At 42.2% G+C, this 18,803-nt stretch overlaps 1 protein-coding gene and 1 pseudogene across 1 annotated transcript in view; one reads left to right on the forward strand and one right to left on the reverse strand.

Annotated features, from left to right (window-relative positions):
- The window catches only part of WWOX (WW domain containing oxidoreductase), a 924,942-nt gene that overhangs the window by 519,581 nt on the left and 386,558 nt on the right, over positions 1 to 18,803 (reverse strand). The gene's annotated exons all lie outside the window — the stretch shown is intronic.
- LOC138997277 (ATP-dependent RNA helicase DDX54-like) lies at positions 6,289 to 14,591 on the forward strand (annotated as a pseudogene).

Below are 18,803 nucleotides of genomic sequence, written 5' to 3' on the forward strand. Positions count from 1 at the left end.
GTACCTTGGTTGCGGGCACATCCCCAGTGTGTGTGGGGGGAAGGGGAGGGCAGGAGGCAGCTGATCGATGTTTCTCTCTCATCGATATTTCTAACTCTCTATCCCTCTCCCTTCCTCTCTGTAAAAAATCAATAAAATATATTAAAATAAATAAATAAATAGCACCTCTGTTCGCTTGTCTTGGGCTCCATTATGGGCTGGGCTCAGAGCAATCCTCATGTTTAATCCTCACTGCAAACTTGCCAGATGGGAATTATTATTCCAATTTTCCTGATGAGGAAATGTGAGCTTAGAGAAATTAAAGGACTGGGTGCAAAACCCCAGGCTGGAAATTAGCATATTGGGATAAATGAGATCAAGTGTTTAGATTCCAAAATCCATATTCTCTCCTCTTGGCCAATTTGGTTTTGACTCTTAACTCTGGGATTGGGAATAATTCATGTAAAGTTCTTCTTACAGTGCCTGACACGTTGTATGTGGCAACAAATATTAGCCATGGCGATGATGAAGATAAAGGGGATAATGATGATTATGCTGCGCCTTGTAGTAATGTTGGGGAAGCAGAAAGGAACAAGACATATAATAAACACATAAACAGCTCTATAATGATGTATTCTGACTCTGAAGGGAAGAGATGGGTTGCTTTGGGCCATGGTGCATGGTGAGGCTTAGACATGTCTGAAATGACACTTTTCTTCTTGAACTGTTGGAGAACAAGGCTGGAGACCTTCAGCAATGTCACATAGCAGTTATTGAAGACGCCTAAGATATTCTCCCAAATAGGTATGCAACACTAACCAGCTTTGCTCTAATAAAGCTCTTCACCTGAGAGGCTCAATTACACCTGCAGTGGGCTCTTCAGAAAGAGCATTTAAAAGGCAGCTTCGCCCTTGACTCTTGAGTCTGCATGTCAGAAGCACTTAACTCAAACACTTTGGATTACCAACAGCAATCAAGGCATCTGCTCCTGGGCCAGACCACCCCTGCGTGGTGCTCTGACACTGAAGGCACTTGTAATATCATTATATTATCATTGAGTCAATTGCCGCTTGAGAAGATGAGCTTGGGGGTCCTGATATTTCCAGGCCTCCTTTGAAGGAATCTCTGCCAAGTACCTCTTCCCACCAAACCTGCAATCCATATTCCATTGTATGACCTGAGATTCTGCTTCAGAAAAAATACAAACACACACACAAAACTCCACTTAATGGGATCATTGTGATTCTACCTTCCTTTGAAGACACTAGAAGGGCATCTCGTCTTACAATGGCTTGGCTAGGTTCTATTGTGGGTGCACAAAGCACATGGGAATCTTGTAAGAATTACTCCTGTGTACTGATATTTTCTTTGGCGCTGCCTCAGTAGGATTAAGAGAGCCAGTGTGGATCCAGCACCATCTTGGCCTCATTCCTTTGGTTGAACCACCAAGTAAAGCACTTGCCTGGGTGCTTTAGATCAGGTTATTACAGAATGTACATCTTTAAACACTTCACATTACAAGATGCTCCCACTAAGAGGCTTGCAAGGACAAAAACTTCAAAGAGCAAAGATTCCCATTTTCTTCAAGAACTCTGCTCAGGGAGGAAAAGGAAGAAATTTGCCAGCACTATAGGAATTCCTATTTGTCTTATTTAAAGTTGCAAGTGAATAAGTTAAATGTGTACTAGATGGCATGAACTGCACTTCCACTCAAGAATGTGAAATGTCAACAGCCAAGTTCTTCTTTTCACTATCTCCATGTCCTCAGCAGTAGCAGAGCTCCAATGCACAGTAGGGTCCCATTCAACATCAATGGAATGCTCTCTCATAACTGACCTGCCAAGTAATAGGTTACCAGGACATTTTGCAGTAAGAAAAGAGATAAGGATCCTTGGGTGGAAGTAGCTGGGAGCCACAGTTTAGCTCAATTTGGTGAGGTTCTTTCTAATAATTATAACTTCGCATATTAACAAATTTACTATTACGCAGGGCTCATTAGTCATCTGTTGGAAATGATGTATCAGGCTAATGTTAGACTAATCAACAACTAATGAACTGAAGACATCTTGGTGAAGTTGTCATTGGTCATAAGGAATCAGAAATGGAAGGACTGCATCTAGTTTTTCATAAAACTAAATGTACCGAAATTTCTAAACTGTCCTTACACACCAAAAGACAACAGTGGCAAGACAATCAGTATCAGCTCATGAAAAACAAGATTTTTTGGCAAAATAAATGACAAAGGTAAGTAAACACTGATACTTCCTATATATAAGAAATGCATTGATGCCACAGTTCACCTATATTAATATAATTAACTTTTTTTTTATCTATATCCAACAGTCACCACAGATGACAAGTATAACCTAACCCAATGGCAATTGCTAGGAAGAATATAGATCTTACATTATTTTTACCTCACCTGACATACTTTAGCCGTATATTGACCACTTAGCAACATTCTTCTGGCCATAAACCCAATCAATAATTCACTGGTGCAGAACATATAACTACATTTTCTGCTCATAGAAACCCATTGATAATGAGTGCTGATTATAGAGCAGAGAAACCAAAGGTGTTCAGGTGCAGAGCGCTCCCTCTCAGAGGACTAACCTGAAAATGATCCTTGTATTGCCTACAAATGAAATATTTAAAACAATGTTTTGATGCCCTGAGTTATACCTGACATATTTGTCGATTTTCACAGACGCTGGAGTGATTAGATTTGGGGGTCAGTTACTTTAAGGTCATCTGAAGACCACACATTTTAATTTCAAATAGAGGATGACAAACCTGATAAGCAAAACTTTATAAAATAAAAGGATATGAAATCAACTTACTCTACTAGTTGTTATGGGGAAAACTTTTGTATTAAGTCCTGTCATCTAAAGGTAGGGAACCTGGTGTTACAAGAGATAATTTTCCTGACAAATAACCTTGATATGTTAAGGCATCTAGAAAATGTATTGTAATAAACTACTGTAAACCATGGGTAGCATTTATTCTCAGCAAGGAGGGGCCAGAGGGCAAGGAGACTTTGGTTTCATGTTTCAAGAAATTAATTTGTAAAGAACATATTCTTAGGCATTCACAATAAATCTAGAAAAAAATCTGTACAATGAATGTGTGTGATGGCAAGAGTAGCAGGCAGGCGGTCACAACTGCAAAGAGTTAAACTATAAAGACAATGAAATGGCCTAGAAGTGCTTTAAAACTCAATTAAAATAAAACCAGTCCCTGTTAGTTTTTCCAATCCAGATTTAAGACTCATTCTGTATTATCTCTGCATATGAAAAAGGGTACAGCAAGTGAATTTTGAATTATCCTAACCCATTTTCTCAGCTATAGAAAATGCTGGCTTCCAGCCCAATGAATACAATAGCCACATGCTCAAGACCCTTAATTATCTAATTAATGCAGTGTCATTTTAGCAATTAGTTCAAATGACCATATGTAACCTTCCTCTTTATAAGATCAAAATTGTAAGTATTTTAAAAATACTTGTGATACCATGCCATTTCCAGCGCATTAAAGGTATACAACAGCAGTTAAAAACAAAAAATGACCAAGAAAGCTTTTAAATAATAATTTTTTAATTAATTAAATAATAATAGTTAAAAAAAAACACACACACAAAAAACAACACACAACAAAACACCAAACCAGCTATAAAATGGGCAACAGCTGATTTTCATAAGATTAAGCTCATAAGATAATTTGACAGATACCCTTTAGATATCAGTTCCAGCCGTGGGCAAACTACGGCCCTCAGGCCGGATCCAGCCTGTTTGAAATGAATAAAACTAAAAAAAAAAAAAAAAAAGACTGTACCCTTTTATGTAATGATGTTTACTTTGAATTTATATTAGTTCACACAAACACTCCATCCATGCTTTTGTTCCGGCCCTCCAGTCCAGTTTAAGAACCCATTGTGGCCCTTGAGTCAAAAAGTTTGCCCACCCCTGTCCTAACTAGACTTGTCTTTGCATGGCCCTTGCTTTCAGTGGGACAGAAAATGCCAGCCACCCCCCGCCCTACAGAGCTAGCACAAGAGTTCCCGAGTGCTACTGTGCCTTAAACACTCTGCATTATTTAGAAGATTCCCTCACAAAGTCCTGGAGTTTTAACATTTTGAACTAAAGTTTATGGTTTGGAGTGAAATGGTGATGCTTTCCTTGGATCTCAGGGAGTCTTCAGGGCAGGCTAATTCAAATAAAAGGAAACTTAGTTTTCAAGTACATACTGTTATGGTCCAGGTAAGGGGTTTAGAGATATTATAGCCTTATTTCATTCCTCAAAACTACTTCATAAGGTATTTGTTTTCTGAAGAGGTGGGAACTCAAATATTTCTCAGCCTGTTTCCCCATCTGTAGAGAGAGATCTCCCAGACCCCATCAAATCTCCTATTCCACATGTCACACCTTAGGGAGCCTGAATGGCCTCCTCTTCTAAATTAGAATACCACCTCCACATTCCCATCACTGCATGTTTCTGGAGGCTCTGGTCCCACACCAGCCTCATCTTCTGCTGCTTCCTACATTATATTAATTTAAGAGCAAACACTGCACTGCTCTGAGGATCCCACAGGCTTCCCTTCCTCTTATCCAGTGGTTCTCAAGCTTCCTAATGCCACGACCGTTTAATACAGTTCCTCATGTTGTGGTGACCCCCAACCATAAAATTATTTTCATTGCTACTTCATAACTGTAATTTTGCTGTTATGAATCATAATGTAAATATCTGATATGCAGGATGTATTTTCATTGTTACAAATTGAACATAATTAAAGCATAGTGATTAATCACAAAAACAGTATGTAATTATATATGTGTTTTCCAATGGTGTTAGGCGACCCCGTGAAAGGGTCGTTTGACCCCCAAAGGGGTCGCAACCCACAGGTTGAGAACTGCTGCTCTTATCCTTCTGTCTGGGAGGTTCCATACTTTGCCTGCCTGGTGACCTCTGTTCACCCTTATCTTAGCCGAGTTTTCACCTCATCCTTGGAGCCTACCCTGCCCCCCTTTCTCACTTCTTATTCTATGTCCTCCATAACGTTAACATATTTCGGTCACACTGCTGCAATTTATTTAAGCATCTATTTCCTTAGATAAGCTGTGGGTTTCTAAGAACAAAGCAAAACCTGGCTTTTATCCCTACTGCTTAAAAAAGCAGCATCCATAAAGCAGGAGCTTCATTATTGCTGAATCATTAAATGGGTTAACAACTCCAGAAAAGAGACACAGAAAGAAAAACAGGACTGAGAATGGGAGAGTAAACATAATGGAGTGACTGACAACATGAAAGAAGAAATAAAGAAAAAAAAACCCCAGAAAACTATGTAAAGGGCAGAGAAAAAGTGCAATGGAGGTGTGATGTAACCTTATCGTGGTTATTGCTTCTTTTGTGCTCTAGGTTTCTGAAAAGCAAGACATGTCATAATATGCAAAGCTATAATAGCATTAGAAGTGATATTCATTTATGAGGATGCACCCTCACCATTAAACCAGTTCACAAACAAACATTCTGCAGCAATAATACATGATGCTGGTGTCAGAGACGCAATTCCAAAAGCCACACAGAAAACCAGGCTTTCAGAAAACCACGAGGTTTCATTCATTTTCATTTACTTGCAATGTTGATGTATAATATTGATCTTTTTCCAAATGACCCATAGCTGGAAATGAATTTCTTTCACACAGTTCATAACAACTACATATCTATCTATCTATCTATCTATCTATCTATCTATCTATCTATCTATCTTACCTATACATTTGTATTTGAAATATACATACACTTTATCATTGAATGGCCAGAGACTAATCCAATGATATAACATTATTTTTAACTGTTGAAAAGAAAAAAAATCCATCAGTAAGAGCTTACTTTTCTTATGTTAAGGTCAGACAGTAAGTATTTTCTGAAGCTGGTGATCAAAATGATGTATGTCTATAATATTGTAAAATATCTATAAGAACAAACACTCTATATTTTTTTCTTTCAAGTCTGAACCCACTGACAAATGTTCTTGTGAAAATATTAATTAGAAATCTTGGTTGTTTAAAAAAAACTATTACAATGAGGGTGTAATTGAGAGCAAAAAACATATATGAATACATTCTATCTAAATAAGGTCCCAAAACTGAATTACCAATGGCACAAGCCTAAACAAGGTCACCTGTGCATGTGCTAAATTATAAGTTATGCCATTGACATTCTCTAGTAACAGATTCTTTGCAAAGTGGCAGCTTCTACAAGACTGCTATGATGATGTAGTCAGAGAGTGGCAGCACACAGCATTCTAGCACGATGAACTGGGGAATTATCCAAAATGCCTTTGTGAAGGTACAGAGAATGAACACAGGTACAGCCATCCCATTTAAATGATTTAGTAACTGAAGCCCAGAAAGGTTAAGTAAATTGTCCAAGGTCACAAAGATGGGAAGTGGAAGAATGTGCAGTTGAACTCTAGCTGGTCTAGCTCCAAAGTGGGGAAGTTCCTTCTTGGTGTATTCAGTGTTGGATGAAAGGGAGCCAGCCAACCGATGAGCCGGGGGTCAGGGCACCCTTACTCATGGTGGCAGAGCTGGGACAGTGCTGGAACTTATACGCTGAAGAAGGCTAACTAAGATCAGAACAAGCTTTTACAATCTGAACAAGACATGAAAACATTTATATTTAATTTTATAAAAATATATTTTACATTTAAATGTAATTATATATAAACCATATATATGTAGACAGGTAAATCAATAGATGATGGATGGATGGATAGATAGATAGATAGATAGATAGATAGATAGATAGATAGATATCCAAAAAATCCAAAAGACTGAACAGAAAGTCTGTTGAACAAAAATTCACTTTCTAGCCTACCATGCCGTGGCAGTAACAAAACTCCTCTAGTTGGGCTTGGCTGGAATGTGAATAAAAGTGATGGGTGTGCTAAATCTGAATGTAGCCTTTCTGAGGCATTGGAAGCTACCAATTTCCACCATAAGAAGAATGTGCCGTAACTCACCACATTCACCTAACCTCCAAAATGTGAAGTAAGACCAGCATAGGCAACCTGTATACTAATCAGCCCATTTGGGGTGGTTTGTTAATGAAGCAATAGCACAAGGTGGAAATGGGATGGAAAAACCAATGGTCAAATCACAGAAAAATGAGCTGCTAGGAGCATGTGCAGAGAGGTACAGATGGGCAAAGCTTGGAAGGATGCTTGAGAAAGAGTTAAGATGCCCACGCCAGCATTTTCATGTGGTTCCTATCCTCATGGCTGACCAGCTTCAGCATGTGCATTTAAAGGGACTGAAATGGAAAGACATTTGCCTGCTGGAGAGTGAAGGGTACTAGGCCCTTTTCAAGCCCAAGGCCTCCAAGCAAAGACAATGTGCAAAAGGAATAAATAGAAATCACATGGTGGCTCTATTCTGAACTGATAGCAATGTCTGTTGGGAAAGGAACTTCAATTGTTGGGATGCATTTTAGACAAAAGAAAGAAAACTGGACATTTTGTGAGTTCTGAAAAGTCATGGAAGCATTATTTGTTGCAGAAAAGTTGGTGAAACGTAAAAGGATTCAAATGGGGGCCATTTAAAAGATTCCTCAAGATTATAGCGATTACTTCTTCCCTTTCAAATGCAGAGTATATTGAAGTTTCTTTTAAAAATTCATATAGGAGAATCATTCTACGCAGCTGTAAGAGGGAAACTGTCAGACAACATTCCCAATTCAATATTATATTGTGCTTCAAGAAAAGATTTCCATATATTCTAGATTAAAAAAGCCTCATAAATAAATGATAATCCAGTGCATGCTGTGAAAAATGAAAAAAATAATTTTATGTTTGCATTTTACTCCACCGAGTAAAATTTAATCTCTCTTTTAATATAGCATGTTTTATATACAGAGGTAAAAAGATGTAACCTTATGAAAATTGATTTTTTTACATGCTTAAAAATGTCCCTTGCAGTACTTATCTAGGCATTTTCCATCCAAGATTTCCTGGGAGTATATAGAGGCATCGCACTTTGAAAACTTCACCATGTGGGGTTAAAAGTAAATGGAGTTATTGTGATTTTATTTAATGAATTTTTTCCTTATAGTATTAAAAATAATCAAGACCAGACAGGGTCTTTATCAGTGTGTTGCCTGTTATTCAGGTTATGATTTCAAAATGGCATCAGGATCTATAACAGAGGCAAGCACATGGTAGGTGCTCACTATTTGTCAAATGCTCTGCTTAAGGGAAGCAATGGAGACAATCAAAGGCCACGGTCAGAGGCTGATGTCACAGGATAGTAGGATGGGGTGAGATCAGGCTACTGGGTCTTCTTGAGAAACACTCTTGATTTTCTGAGCATCTCTCAGTGGCTCTATAAAGTATAGGATTGACACCATGCCCTTGGGACATCTGACACTGTGAAGACAAGCCCATCACAGTCTATTGCCCTCTAAACAAATATGCCCTAACCATCTACATGGCCAGTATTTGAGAGACCCTAATCCTCAAGGGTCTAACCACTTTTATTTGAAAAGAAAACAAGCAAGCAAATAAACAACAATTCTGAGTGCTGGCAGGCCCTCCCCTCCAGGGTGGAACTAATCTCAGGTGACATGTTACCTGAGGAAAACACAGTAGAGTAATATTTTTTTTTATTATTATTATTTTTTTATTTTTCGCTTAAAGTATTACAAAGGGTATTACATAAGTGTCCTTTTTTCCCCCCCGCCCTTGACAAACCCCTACCCTCCCTTACCCCCCAGTGTCTTATGTCCATTAGTTATGCTTATATGCATGCATATAAGTCCTTCGGTTGATCTCTTACTCCCCTCCCTCCTGCCCCCCAACCCTCCCTGGCCTTCCCACATAGTAGAGTAATATTGCCCGCTGTGACTCTAATTTCTTCAGTACACCAACCTGTCCCATCAGATACATCTACCTAAAATATAATATTTGCCTGGCTTGCCTCTGTTCAAAAACAAAGTGAGAACTAGTACTTCCCCAGGTGAAGGATGGGGTGGAATGTGGTGGAAAAGAGAATGATGTCTGGGGGGAGGACATAGAAGTATCAGAAAGTTCAATTTCTTAAGTTGAGCAATAGATAGATAGGCAGTCATTCTATTTATCATTATTTGAAGTATACATAGATTACTTATGTGAACTCTTTGTTATGTATGCACATTGCATAATATTGAAAATTTAAAAATGCTCTGGCATCTTAAAACTGAATTAGGTGTCAGATGCTTGGCTCTTTTATTTTTTCTTATCTTATGTTTTTCATTCACTTGCTTCTCTTTATAGTTTTAGCACATATCTTTAACTCTTCAAGTAATTCGTTTAGTTCTGCCTATATTTTGAACTTTAAGTTAAATCATATTATGTATAGATTTCTAATTCCACACTATGTTTCTGAGGTTCTTATATGTTGATTCAGGTCGTGGTAATTCACTTATTTTTACTGCTTTCTAGTATCTTACTGTATGAATATGCTCCCATTTATTCCCCCCTTTAATAAGGATGTCCCTAAAGAGTATTCAGTTTCTTGGTTCCCAAATCTGTTATGACATTGGACATGGCATTTACCTTTCCAAGCCCTAACTGATACATTAAAAACTATATAATTGACACAATAACACACACACACACACAATATTTCTGAGTTCCTAACACTAACACTTAGGAGCTGTTGCTGTTCCATTCTCCCTCATTGGGTGTTCAGAAATGTACATTTATCTCCTACTTTTAATACATACAGCTATCTCAACCCACTTAGATCCAAAGAAAGGATCAATATTTCACATCAGCAGAGACCTCAATTCTAAATTTAAAAATCACAGGGCACATGAACAAGCCCTCTGGTCAATGCTATCCCTTCAACAGTGCATAATGTTTGCCTGGACAGGGTGCCTTTTCACTTTGGGTCCCTTCTGCCTGGAACACATTTCCTCTGGCTCTTTTTGCTGCTGGCACCTTCTCATCTCTGGCCATCACTTCTAGAGCACCTTCCTGACCTTCCTCTCTGGCATGGGAACATGTTTGCTTGCTGCCCAACCTGTGTCACTAAAGGAATATATTTTATCTAGTCATTTACTTGTTTCTTGCTGGGTGTCCCCACTGGAATGTGAACCCTGTGGGGGAGGCAAGCGCTGGCTTGTCTGGGGGTTCACCTGTGTCCTTAGGGCATCTAGTAGGAAGGTGGTAAATAAGTAATTGTTGCATTAATTCATCTAACACCATGTTTCAGAAAAGACTTCATGGCAAAACTGGAGATGTATATGTGAGTTTATCCTATATAATAAAAGGCTAATATGCAAATTGACCAAACGGCAGAATGACCAGTCGCTATGATGCATACTGTGGTGGCCAGCCCTCGATCCGCCCCGATGGGCCCCCATAACCACCCGTGGCCCCACCCCCCAGCCGGCCCCGCCTCTGATTGCCACCCCCATCCTGGGCTCAGATGTTGAGTGTCTGCCTCCCCACAGCTGCTTGGTCTCCTCAGGGCCAAGGCTGCTCCAGCAGGTGAGCTGCGCCCACATCTACAGCGCCCTGGCCCAGACGGCCTGCAAGATCAACCTGGCCAAGTTCACCCACGGCAAGTGTTCCACCCTAATCATGACTGACGGGGTGGCCCCGGGCCTGGACATCCTGTTGCTGGACAATGTCATCAACTTCAGCTTCCCAGCCAAGGACAAGCTCTTCCTGCACCGCACGTATGGCCCAGACTGGCCAAAGTGGCATAGCCTACTCCTTGGTGGCCCCAGATGAAGTTCCCTACCTGCTGGACCTGCATCTGTTCCTGGGCCATGCTCTCACCCTCACCTGCCCCCACGAGTAACCCTCAGGTGCGGTAAACGTGGATGGTGTGCTGGGCCAGGTGCCACAGAGCATGGTGGATGAAGAGGACTACAGCCTGTGGAATACCCTGGAGGTGTCTCTGGAGCTGCGGGGCCTGGGCCGCAAGGCTGACAACGCCCAGCAGCAATACATGCGCTTGTGGCTGGCGCCCTCACCAGAGTCCATCAAGTGGGCCAAGGAGCTGGACCTCACGGGGCTGGGCCTGCACCCCCTCTTCAGCTCGAGCTTCTAGGACAGGGGTGGGCAAACTTTTTGACTCGAGGGCCACAATGGGTTCTTAAACTGGACCGGAGGGCCGGAACAAAAGCATGGATGGAGTGTTTGTGTGAACTAATATAAATTCAAAGTAAACATCATTACATAAAAGGGTATGGTCTTTTTTTTTTTTTAGTTTTATTCATTTCAAACAGGCTGGATCCGGCCCGAGGGCTGTAGTTTGCCCACGGCTGTTCTAGGAGGAAGAGCTGCAGTGGCTGAGGCTTGTGGACAGCATCAAGCAGTACCGCTTGTGGGCGACCATCTTTGAGATCAATGCCTCCAGCCAGGACCTGAGCAGCCAGGTGATGCGGGCCAAGAGGCAGAAGGACTGCAAGGCCATTGCCAGCTTCCAGCAGGGCCAGCAGGAGCAGCAGGAGGGCCTGGCTGGCCTAGCCCCAAGCTGCCCAGCACAGCAGGTGGAGTAGCCTGGGAAAGAGGAGGAGGTGGAGGAGGAGGCGGGAGAGAGCATGGAGGATGTCTTCACAGAGGTTGTGGGCCGGAAACGGCAGCAGCCAGGACCTGAGCAGGAAGCCAAGAGGTGGAAGGAGGAGTCCCAGCCACTGGTCCAGGATTTCTATGTCCGTTATCAGCCCAAGGACTTCGACAGTGACAGAGCCTGAGCATTGGTGGGGATAGGGGAGCCTTTGAGCAGCAGATGGTTGGCGCTGTCCTGGACCTGATGGGGGACGAGGCCCAGAACCTGACCAGGGGCCAGCAGCAGCTCAAGTGGGACCGGAAAAAGAAGCAGTTTGTGGGACAGTCAGGACAGAAGGACAAGAAGAAGATCAAGACAGAAAGTGGTCACTATATCAGCAGCTCCTACAAGTGGGACTTTTACCAGAAGAGGAAGCAGAAACAGAAAATCACCATACGCTCAACACCTGAGTCCCAGTGGGCTGCCAGCAGTCGGCCATGTCAGTGGCACTGTTTTGGCCCAATCTGGTCGGGGCATGTACAGGAGGCAAACAATTGATGTGTCTTTCTCACATCTGTGTTTCTCTCTCTGTCTCTCGCCTTCCCATCTACTTTAAAAATCAATGAAAAATGTCCTCAGGTGAGGATTAACAAAATAAAAACCAAAATATGCATACATACCACATATACATGAATATTGGGGGGCTGGAGGCAGGGCCTCACAGGTGCACAAATTTCGTGCATTGGGCCTCTACACCTATAATAATAAAACCCTAATATGCAAATTGATCAAATAGCAGAACGACCGGTCGCTATGATGCGCACTGACCAACAGGGGGCAGACACTCAACACAGGAGCTGCCCCCTGGTGGTCAGTGCACTCCCACAGGGGGAGCACTGCTCAGCCAGAAATCGGGCTCATGACTGGTGAGCACAGCTGTGGTGGCAGGAGCCTCTCCTGCCTCCACTGTAGGCAGGTGGTAAGAAGCAAGAGGTTCCAGACTGTGAAAGCCCTGGACTTCGAGAGGGATGTCTCACTGCCGGCTCAGGCCCCTGAGGGGGGCCAGACTGCAAGAGAGTGCAGGCCAGGCTGAGGGAACTCCTCCCCCCGCCCAGTGCACGAACGAGATCCCTGACCCAGCTGTCTTCCTTTCCACCTGAGCTTGCCCACACACAGTTCTATGTTAGAAAGGCAAACTGAGACACAGGTCTTTCCTGCATCTCACCTGTTTCCCCTTCATTGTAAGCATCTAATATAAAAGTTATATGAAAAGAAATCAACAAAAGAATGCATTTTATTTCTCTTTAATCTAACTAATTGTTTTAGAGTTTTAATCTCACCAATAACCATCCCCTTGCAAGCTCTTAAGGATGGAAACCATCACTTCTCACATTTGAAATTCAAAGAGGAAGCTCAGAGAGCACCACATGAGAAAAGGTATGGCTATTTATGATCAAGTGGCTTGTCGATGAGGTCACATCATATTATGAATATGGTTTATCACTAGCTCCCAAAGATACATCCTTTCTTCGGTCAATACGAAAAGGATAAAGACCCTTTTAAATGAAAACATTTGCTAATGAAATTAGTATCGTTATTGAGGAAGTGCTAAGTTTCCTGCTCACTGAGAGTTTAATAAAAATGTTATGTCTACTCTATAACTGTGATTAATCAGTGTGGTATTGAGAAGTGCAAAGATCCTTTTTCAACAAGGCAATTTTCAAAATTTGAAAAGGTGTAAATTTCATGCAAATTGCTTCATAATCATATATATACAAAACAGAGCTGACAAAATTGCAGTTAGGAAAGGAATCATTAACATTTACTAGTAAATCCCCCCCACCACCACCACAATTTTTCCAACTGCACCTTAAAAGGTACACTGCAAACAAGAAGTTATGAGCAAGTGAAAAGCACACAGGTGAAGGTCAACAAAGTTATAACAATGTTAAACTCAAACGTGGGTGTCCAGTTTGAAGACCAACCTGAAATAGGTTTTATGAAGGAAATACTGCTGTAATGCAATGAAAACGTGCCCACTCGTTTTAATCACAATATAGTGAGACAGTGCAAGGCATTTCTATTTCTGACACTCCTCAGTGGGAAACGGAATGTGTCTGCGGAGGAAATCCACATTCTGCTCACATGATTCCTTTTGAAAAAGTCCCAAGGCCACTTGTAATTTAAAAAAATAGTTTGCAAACCTGAAGTCTCCTTAGACAGATAAAGTGGCCTACATGGTAACCCCCCTACCTCACCCTGATAGCTTATCTGGGACATGCTCCCCTCCCCATAACAAAGGAGCTGGAGGCTGACACCAGAGGCCTCCAGCCTCATTGTGTCTGGAGTTCACACAAGCACTTGTCTGGGTAAATCCAAAGCAGGGTACTCATCTGTTTACATAGCTACGGAGAGGATAATAAGACCTCAAGAGTAAATATGACATGCTAAGATTATCAGACGCCTCGACTTATGGCCCTTAAAGCTTGTAAGACGCAAGCAGAAAACAAAGTTTAAGTGTCCTTGCAGAAACTAGGATGAATATTGTGACATGTAACTAACAGCCAGCTGTTTCTGGAGTTTTAGAAGTCGAAAGCCTTTTCTTATTTTTTAATATATAACTTAGAAAGCAGTGGTTAGCAATTTCTGGGCAATAACTCACAGTGATTCTAAATGGTCTAGGTATTGCCACGGCTCCATGCATTGGACGGTAATTTTTTTTTTTTTTTTTACAAGCAGGCAATCGGAGGGACAATGCAATGATAAGTAGGAAGCATTTTCCTCCCTCATCTCCACCCCATACCTCATACATTTTCTAAAATTATGGCCCTACTCAAGGCAGTTATTATGCACAGTCAATGTTCTTCAGAGGAGTTTTTCAGAGGATGATTTTTGGTTAAAGTGGCATATTTTAGAACCATCTGGTCACATGCATTAATGCATACTTTCGAATTCCGCACAGATTTTTACGACGAGGTTCTTCTGCCCTGTCTCTGCCATGCGCTGCTTGTAAATAAGACAAAGACTCCTGCTGCCTTCAATCCACCGAGCAGTGAACAGTGGCTCTGGGTTTAACATGGCAATGCATTTTCCATTATACGCTAAGATTAATAAACCTCGCCGAGCCCCGGACGAGCCACTGGAAAACAAGGGCAGTAAGGTGCTTGTTTCTGTTCCATCAGACATGGGATGAGCCGCAGGTGCACCACACTCTGTCACTCCAGCCTGGTAATGGGCCCCGAGCAAGACCACCCCATTGGAGGCTGCACTGAACTCACTCCCTCCTTTCCCTGACTCAGCCACAAAAGCATCTGGGCCAGGTGGAAGTTTCCACTGCGGGGGAGAGCACCTGCTTGGTTCTCTTTGCCCTAGTTTTGCAGCAAAGGGCACCCTTTAAAAGTACATCAGTCTGGGATGGTGGGGGACAGGGGTGAGCTAAGGGACCTCTCCACTTCTTGGCAGTGGAAGAGGACAGCCTCTGGGAGCTACCTTGTGAAAAGGAAGGAGATCAAGGCTCAAGAGGGCCTTTGCCATTCATGCCCTTCACCAAGGTGGGATTTGTGGTAATCACTTGGCCTCTCTGACCCTCAGTTTCTTCATCTGAAACTGGGGATGATGAGCATCGCTAACTCATGGTGTGGGGATAAACAAATAATGAATCTATAATGTCAGCCTCCTGCCTGGCACATGAAAGACCCACCATAAATGTGAGCTTCTGGTATAGTCACACTGGCTATTGCTATGTTACTATGTTACTGCTATTCAGAGACATAACCCCTCTGACTTCAATCTCCTCAGCTGTAAACTGAAGATAGCCACATGCAGGAGAGACAGAAGAATCGGTGGGCATTTTTATAATCTGCCACAGGTAGTGACTGTCAGCATTTGTGGATTTAATAACAGCCAACCAGAACACAGAGATAGCACTGTATACCATGGCATATTTTGAATCAGATAACTAATCAATTCTCTTGGATGATTGACCATAGAAGAGAGATGGCCTCCTAAATGTCTTTTGGTTCTAAAAGTCTATCTTTAAATTTTCTTTCAATAGGATTTTTTTTTAAAACCTCACCTGAGGACATGCTGGAGAGGGAGAAGGAGAGTGAGAGTGAGAGAGGGAGAGGAGGAGGGAGAGGGAGAGAGTGAGAGAGGGAGAGAGTGAGAGAGTGAAGAGGGAGAGAGGGAAAGAGGGAGAGAGAGAGAAACATCGATTGGCCGCCATTCTTAAGTGCCCTTTTGGTACACAGGATGACACTCCAATCAACCGAGCCACTCTAGCCAGACTCAATCGAATTTTTTAAAAAGTGTGTGCATACGTGTGTGTTTTTTGCACGTGTGTGTGAATCCTAAATATAGAGTATTTCTAACTTTCTTCGACACTGGTATCACTCAATTTTTTGGCATTACTGCCTGTCAGTTGTGTGCCTCCACCACCTCACATCTCCTGGAACTGCAATTGCTCCAGCAATATTCAGAGCATTAAAAAAAAAATAACTAAAAAAAAGGGAAAGTTTCAGGAGGCCAGCACTTACCCTATTCACAGGAAAACAGACTCAAAGGAAAGTATTGTCAGAGTGTTTTGCAAATGACATTTTCAGAAATATAAATTATGATTTATTTTCCCATGTAATCATCTTGATTGCAGACATCCTTTTGGAGAAATCGCACTGCTCTTGGCTAGCTTTTTAAAGCCTCACAAGACAACTTTCAAACCTGATTAGTATGTATGATGGGAAATCAGATACATTATATTTAGCTTGAAGTGCAGAGCGCTGTGGGTGCAAAGAAAGAAAGATAGGCGGAGGGATTTAAAAAAAGGAACATCTGTAATCCTTTTCAGAGGGATCTGCAGGCACATGCCAGGGTAAGGGGTGGAGCTGTCGAGCTTGCTCAAGTTGTCCTTGTGTAATTAACCGACTGTGTATCCTCCCCTTACCCTGCATCTCTCAAGTCCCTAAGTTGTGTGATGTGAGGTCTCTGTACACAGGACAGACTCATGCTTTTCGTGACAGCATTTAAGAGCTCATCACATTCATCAATACAGATTCCCTATATCAAAGACTGTGACTAGTGGCCTGCATGCTGCTTCTCCTCGAAGTGGAACTTCAGCTTGTCAGTGGGCACAGGTGGCAGGTTGTGACTGGGGCTGGATCTCTGACAAGAAGCTATGCTTGGTACCAGGCTTCTCCAAATGTGGCGTGTCGTATGCCAGCAGATTCAAGACCAGGTGAGGCAAGGGGGACGTCTGGGGCAAACATTTCAGCAGTTACTCAAGCTGAGGGTCCAGCAAGAACAGAATGGCACTTGCAGGAGCCCAGGAGGGCGTGTCTCCTTCAATGGATTCCTTAAGTGTCTGGCCTGCCTGGTCCTGGCTCTGACCCTGAGAAGCGACAATAAAGAAGCACATACTCCCCTGGGATGTGAATGTAACTGGTAAGTAGCTAAAATGCTAGTTCTTATAGTAATACAACGTTAGCTATATTAGGAGTAGAATGCAGAATTTGCATGGGGTTTAAAATATAAGGAGGTTTTAGAGGCTTTTGTGTGTGAAGTGGGAGTTTGAGGCAACACTCCCAGGCTCCACAAGGCCCATATTCCTTTTCTTCTGCCTGGTAGGCATTCACCATGGAAAAATTTTGAGATGTTCGTAATTTCCAGAGCATCAGATCAAATCTAGGGTTTACCATCTAATCTGATTTCACAATTCCATTCAAAGAAGGATGGGAGGGATATTTGCTGAGTGCCTACTGTTTTCCTGAACAGGGCAACGACTGAACATTGATTTGCCGCTGCTTCATCATGACAGCAACCCTGAACACTACCCCATTCTAGATGGGGCCCGGAGGCACAGGGAAGATTCTTACTTGAATCAGGTCAAATAAGAGACCAAACTTTTTTTACTCAGCTCCATCTGCTGGTAACTAAAGATCCTGAGCCACATAATCCCCCTCCTCCCAAGCCACATTCAACCTCCTCAGACAAAAGCACTCACTTGGTTCACAGGGAAGACACATCTGCCCAGACCAAACCTCTGACCCCACCCAAAAGGGCTCTACCTAACCTTCCTTTCTTTGTGTTTTATATCTTCCTCAAGTATCCCCTTTCTTTTATATCAAACTTTCTGCCTTTAAAAGGTCTTTGAAAGGATCTCAGCTTTATTTTCTGTTTTTTATTTGTTTGTTTTTAAATGTGACTTTGGTAGGCAGAGTTCTAAGCTGGCCCCCAAGGTCCCTGGCTTCTGGTGTACATGTGGCCTTTCCAATTAGTCCATCAATCGCCAATTTAGGTCCTACTGTAAAGGATGTTGCAGATATTAATTAAGATTCCAAATCAGCTGACATTATTCTAGTTCCAGGAGCCCTTTAAATCTGAGTCTAGGGGTCAGAGGCAAGGAAAGTCAGAGATTGGAAGCAAGAAGAGGATTCAATGCACACAGTCTCATCCATGGCTTTGTGGATGGAAGGAGCCAAGTGGCAAGGAACCAGGGTGGCCTTAGGAGCTGAGAGTGGCCACCAGATGGCAGAGAGAAAGGAGACAGCGGTCCCAGTCTTACAACTGCAAGGGACTGAACTCTGCTGCCAACTGGAGTAAGCTGGGGAGTGGATTTTTCTCCAGGGCTTCCAGAAATAAACGTGGACGCAGGTGACACCTTGAATCCGACCTGGTGAGACCCTAAGCAGTGAACCCAGTCGCACCAGGTCCAGACTCCTGACCTACACAACTGTGAGCTAAGAACTGGGTGTTGCTTTGAGCTGGGGTAACCTGCTATGTAGCAATCCAAAACAAATGTAGCAGCCTACATAATCCCAGCTTCAAAAGAAACACTTTCTTCTATTTCTTTGGCTTTCACACTCCCTAAGCCTTCGGAGTATAAAATTCTTAACAGAAACTCAATCACCATACCTATATTATTGTTTATAAATTAACTACTAAAGAATTAGTTCTGAAACAATATTTATCACTAGTCTTGCTCATGATAACGTGATATCACAGCCAGTGAATCTAGATCAGCAGCTATTGAACGTATTTTTCTATGGCATGTCTTACACAAAGTCAAGTAAGAAAAATTTCAGATACAGGCAGAGCTCAAAATGTATTCTACAAAAGGTAACTGTTTCGGTAGCACTGACTTTCTCTAAGCAACTGCATAGAGAAAAGCCCTGCCCTGGGTATTTTTGTATCAAATCTCATGTAATATAATCTCCCAAACTGCAGAGATGGGGGGGGGGGGGGGGGGAGAACAGCTTTGTAAATTTCTTTTTATAACCAAAATTACACACACAA

Source organism: Myotis yumanensis, unplaced genomic scaffold (assembly GCF_028538775.1).
Source record: "Myotis yumanensis isolate MYYU_CA2020_CCGP unplaced genomic scaffold, mMyoYum1.0.hap1 SCAF_18, whole genome shotgun sequence".
Classification (NCBI taxonomy): Eukaryota; Metazoa; Chordata; class Mammalia; order Chiroptera; family Vespertilionidae; genus Myotis; species Myotis yumanensis.